A 6147-nucleotide genomic window follows, 5' to 3' on the forward strand; every position below is an offset into this window, starting at 1 on the left:
AGTATTGCTATGCACACTGTACAGAGTGAATAGCATGTGTGCATGACACTGTAACATTTCTGTGGCTAGACAGTCTGGCGTTGAGTCACGTTATGGCATAACACAGGTCAACCAGGTGGTTTTTCCAACCATTTCTGCTCTGTAATGACATAGTTGATGAATGCATAGATATTATGTTAGATTTGCATACAATCTGAGAAATACTAATCAAATGTTTGTGATCATTTTGTTAAAGGGATATATATACATTATATAAACTTTGTTGTTTTTACAGAACAGATCCTTTAAAAAAGAATATATATATATATATATATATATATATATATATATACATAAATATATATATATATTATGTATATTTTTATATATAGCACCTCAAGCTATTTTGTGGTAACACAGGTAACTTTGTGGTTTTAATAAATATGAATTGCATATTTCACACACTTTTTTCTCCAGAGGGGTCATTTGCCATAACATGTTCATAGGGAGCTCTGACAGTGTTTCATATAGTGGTTAGTGTTTTTATATTCATATGGAGTATTTACTATGTCCTTCTCTGATCATAACGTACAGTATTTTTACATAATTTTTGATCATGTTGTAGAAAACTGGCAAGAACATTGTCTGACAACAAGGCTTGAGAGCTTTTTTGACAAGGAATAAAAAAATGTAATGGCAAAAAATTATGAAATAAGGATTGAGGTAATGAGCAACCAAAGATAATCTGTTATGTATTTTCCATAGTATCTTTATCAGCTTATAGTTATATACATTTACACATTTTTCACGCAGTGCTTTATTTTTTTCAACTATGTAATATACTCTTAATGATCCTACAGTAAAACAGACACTTTATTTATGTGATAATTTTTATATTTTTAATTCAAGGCCAAATAATTAGTTTCAGTATTTTTTTCAGAATGATTCAATGTTTGTGATTAGTCTAGTTTGTATCGCTTCAATTAATTTCTACATTCATCAATGACTACCTGAGAATCAGAAGATAAGATGCCATATTTTTCTCACCCTGTTTAGATTATCATCCGTTGTGTTGTCAGGATCATCTCTGTAGCAGAGATATGTTATGAGTGTATGAAAGAGCTCTATCACTGGGCAATATCCTATGCATTTCTTCCTGACATGTCAATCACACCCCTTAAAAATACATTTGTAAATATTCCTCTTATTGTAATATTATTGACATATTCAATGTATTTGTTTTTACACACAAATATCTTGAAGGTGTAACCACTGTGAATAGACCAAAGCTTGTGTATGTTTTCTTAGTCATGTATGTATATTTTCCTGTTGGGTATTTCATGTAAAAATGTGTTTTTAATTAAAGAAAGTTGCCTCATCACCTGAGTCTCGTGTTTTTGAAAATTGACCCAGTTTAATGTGTCAACAATTTTCTTTTGTTCTTTGTTTCTGTCATTCCTCCTTGCATGTTTATGTCACATCAAGGAATACAGGTCATGGCTACTATTGGTGGAAGGTGTTTTAGGCCCTGTTCCAAATGGCACAGCTCATGCACACTTACGGTCTTGTGGACTTACAATGTTGTGCAAGTGTCCCTTAAGTCCACAAGAACATAGGATGTCCCATTCATCGGGCTTGTCCAAATACCCACAATTATGATCTTGGCCACTTTGATTGCAACAGGAAGTACAGTAAGGGCGCAAGACTGTACCAGGTCTTATAAACTTGAACACTGCTTCTGAGCGGTATTTGAGGATAAGCGTATCCCATCATGCATCATGTTCTAGAAATAAATCATGAGACATTTTGCTGAGGTCTCGCAAGAGGTCATGGAAACATTCCCAGTGAAATATTAATAATAATTAGATATTACATATAATTTGGTAGTAAAACATAAAGTGTTGCATGTATTGGTGCGATACTGAGTGTTTATTTTGTACAACATTTGCAACTGCTTTATTTCACTTAAGAAGAAGAATCACAATTACTAAATTGTGTTATCTGTTACAGGGTCTATACGACTGAACAGATATTTTAGTTTAAATTAAAATCCAAAGTATTGAAAATCAAACATTTGAAAAATCACAGATCAAATCACACTTTTGGTCTTCACGCCCATTTGAACACTAGAGCCGAATCAAGCGTCCCAGCGACAGTGTACGTAATAAAACGAATCTACACCAGCTTGGCTTTATTGTGCAAAGTATCATATTTGCAGAGCATTGACTGGGTTTACAAAAACCATGCCAAACTCCAAACCAATTATTATGGTCCGGTTGTCTATAAATAGCCTACTAGCCAAGTTAAATTGGTTTACACCCTTTTTCCTGATGTCATACTATAATATATATATTGGATAATTCCAACATCAGCATCAGCAAGCATTTGTAATATAAATATATAATATAATTCATTTATTGAATCGATCGTGAGCATGTGGCCAACAATCAAGGTGATAGTACACGGGGCAACTTTTTGAGCAATGTGGGGAACCAGGTGAGACACAGGGCCCACGACCAAATTTGTTGCCCATTCTCAAAGAGAAAGTTCCCAAAGTGCTCAATCAGCATCGCTCGGCAACACTGCCTGGCAACATTGCTCAAAAAGTTGCCCCATGTATCATCAATTTTCTCAGCAGAATAGCGGAGCCAAAGCACAACTCACAAAATCAAAACAATGGGCCCTATTTTAACAAGCTAAGCGCATGGTCTTATGGCAATCTCACGCTACTACAGGATTTTTGGCTGGATGTTGCTGTCGCAGACTTTCCACAGTCTTCGACAAAACCCCGGTGACCAAATCAGTGCTAGCTGCAGTCGCTGAAGCTCATTAACTATGAGCAGGTCAGCAATGTAATCTGAACCTGTCTCGAGCTATCACAGATGCTACAACATTTTCAATCCTGTTTGATATTATCACCACGTGATCTTGTAATGTGTGCAACACAATGACAAGGTGGAAATGATCCAGCCAATCACAGTGCAGATGGTATAACCCTTATCATGCATTTTTATGAACAGAAATGAAAAGTCACAAATTAATCAAACTAACTAAAAATAAATTGAACAAATGCATAGATTGTTTATATAATACCACATTTCATTGTACTGTTTAATTACCTCCAACTCATTCTGCAGTAGGCTACTGACAGTCCTTGTTGTCCACGACTTCCAAGCCATTGTTTCTGCCATATTCTCTTTTGTCGTGGTTTCTTCTTTCTTTCAGATAAAATAAATGCACAGGGCTGCATTTCCCAAAAGCTTTGCAAGCCTAAGTTCGTAAAAGCGATCAAATGACTGATCTTAATATTACGGCCTGTTTCCCAAGAGTATTGTAACTTAAGTAACATTTGAAATTCATCGTAGATCTACGAGTGCTCTGGAGTAATAGACGGCAGAAAGTGCAACGTGTTTGTTTTTTTATTTTGCAAAAGCTCAATGTTTTATTGTTATTATCAGTGTACACAAATAAAAGTAGGCCCTTTTTAGATTCGATTGATTTTAGTCTTATCTGTGTCTGAGTATTTAAAGTTTCTCTGTGAATCAGGAAAAACTGGCGGGCAGAGGGTTAAATAGGCTGCAATTTAGATTTCAAATTCAATATTGATTTTAGAACTGTTCGAATTATTTACTGTATGTAACGCAAGTACTTTATAAGTAACTGTAATTGAATTACCTAAAAATGAGCAGTAATCCCTTTCTTTACTTCTTCAGTGGATAAGTAATTTAAATACAGTAGCGCGTTACACCCAACACTGGGTAGTGCTCCTGATAAGCTCAATACCGCCAACAGGATACGCTACCAGTCTAAACAATAATGTCAAATTCATGATTAAGGAGGGGAAGTAATGACAACAGAATGTCAGGAGGCCAGTTTAATGCCTCATCTGACACTCATTTTTACAGGTGCCGGTCTAAAAGCTTTATCAGAAGGTCGCTTCGTTTTACATTCTGAAGTCAGTTTCATTATACTAAGACTTTTGCTCCAATACAAGTCAGAGAATGAGCACCCCAACTGGCTTGAGTAAAACTAGCTGCAGCAGCAAGCTACATCATTTACAAAATAATTTTCAAAATCAAATGATTGGGACACTTTTTGTCATTGAAATGACTGGTAGCACATTCTGATGGCTGGTAGGCTATTGTGAAAAGCTAGTTTGCAGCAAAAGTCTTAGTATAAGGAATCTTACTTCAGAATGTAAAATGAAGCAACCTTCTGATTAAGCATGTTGGACAGGCGCCTGTAAAAAGGACCGTCATTCTGGCCTCCTGACATTCTGTTGACTGTTGTCATTAATTCATGACATAAGAGAAGAAGAAGAATGGAGCAATTCCAATAGAGTCCTCACACCATCAGTGAACAGGCCCTAATAAGAAACAGAACAATTAAGTACAGTCCATGATAACTGTAAAATAAATACATTTATTTTATTTTAAAATATTTATTATTATATTAATATTTTTTATGTAGTTCATTCCTGTGATGGCAAAGCTGAACTTTCAGCATTCCAGTCTTTATATTAATATAATAATACCACCCACATGAGCAAACACAAGGCATCGTGTTTTGTTTCAGCTTCTAACTGTTTGTTTTTCATTTACTCTTTCTGTGAATTATGCAGTTTTGTCACAATGTGCTTTTTCATATTCAAATACAAGTTGAAATGAACTCAAATTTGAGTGAATCTGCAAGTCAACAAACAAAAGACTAAAGAACAGAACAAGAAAGAAGAATAACAAATACACAGTGTGGCATATAATAATAATACTTTACTGTTGTTCTGAAGTAAAGAACAAATACAGAAAGAAACTAGTAAAAACGCTATAGAGATCCTGGAGTATTATATCATCATAAATGTCTTGTTGTAGCTGGTTCTCCTAAAGCCCTTCAGCTTCAGCTGCACAGTGTGTGGTGATAGCAGCTTTGCTTTGGATCTCTGAACACCAGAGTAGCTGTAGTGGGCATTAAACAACGTGGCGCAGGACGTGAAAATAACAACTGCATTAGGCTGAAACTAGCAAAAAAACACCTGCGTCGCACCTGGCGCTACATTGTGCTAGGTGTATGTTAGGGCCCAGTGTTCATCCGCAATAACTTGTAGTTAAGCAACCACTAGAGAGACAAAAGTTACATAACATTTCTTTAATAATTTGGATTTTATTATTGAGGTAAGAATTAGAGTCGAAAGAGCTAACACAATAGAAACGGGCAGTATTTAACCTTTTTATTTATAATCACACGATGACTTTTGTAATTAAACAAATTGCAAAAATGCACACTAGATGCTTTTTAGATGCTTTTTAAATGCGTACAGAGAAAAAAAAAAGTTTAGTATATAACACTGATCCTATAATCATCACAAATTTAGATTTTAATTGCACAGTCCAAATGTACAGTTTTAAGGCACAAATATAAAAAATGGTAAGTATAAGCATAAGTTGCCAAAAAAAGAAATTCACTTAAAGCACAGGATGTAAAGTGAGACAGGGATCCTCGTTTGTAAAAATCCACCAGACATTCACTAAACCAAACCAGCAATTTAAAAGAAAAACAGACCTGATCTCAATCCATACTGTGTCTGTGTGTAATCTCTCTCAGGCGTAACTGTGGAGACTGTAGGATGGATGGGTAGTGTTTTTACTTAAATAAGATTATCAGCATGTCATGTCAGTGCATTCTTATAGCTTCAGGCTCAAGCCAACCACAAACAGAAACCCACAATATATTGTGTTTATACAGGGTGTCAGATCCTTTAACATCGGAGGTGACGAGTTATGACTGTTTTATTCGATTTCATAGAATAGATTCAAATTAGACAAGGGATAGATTCAAAAGCAAATAAATTTCAACAGAAAAGGGAAAAGGTCAGCATCTTTGAATGGCCAATAACAATGGAAACCCATTTTTGAATTCTTGCTCAGGGGTTTGCCAGTCATGATGGCATGATCAAACCAAGCAACTGTCCTCCGTTTATACCCTGCCGCACTAAGGCCCTGATATACTTCAAGCAAAATTCAAGTACTAACTGGTGTGATGTACGTTTCAACAAAACCCGACCAAAAGTTAGTTTGGAGTTTATGAAGTGAGTAAAAAAATGACACATGAGATTTCAGGATGGAAACATGACAAATGTCTTGAAATAAACCATCTTAATGTCTCGATGTGAGA

Source organism: Carassius carassius, chromosome 30 (assembly GCF_963082965.1).
Source record: "Carassius carassius chromosome 30, fCarCar2.1, whole genome shotgun sequence".
Classification (NCBI taxonomy): domain Eukaryota; kingdom Metazoa; phylum Chordata; class Actinopteri; order Cypriniformes; family Cyprinidae; genus Carassius; species Carassius carassius.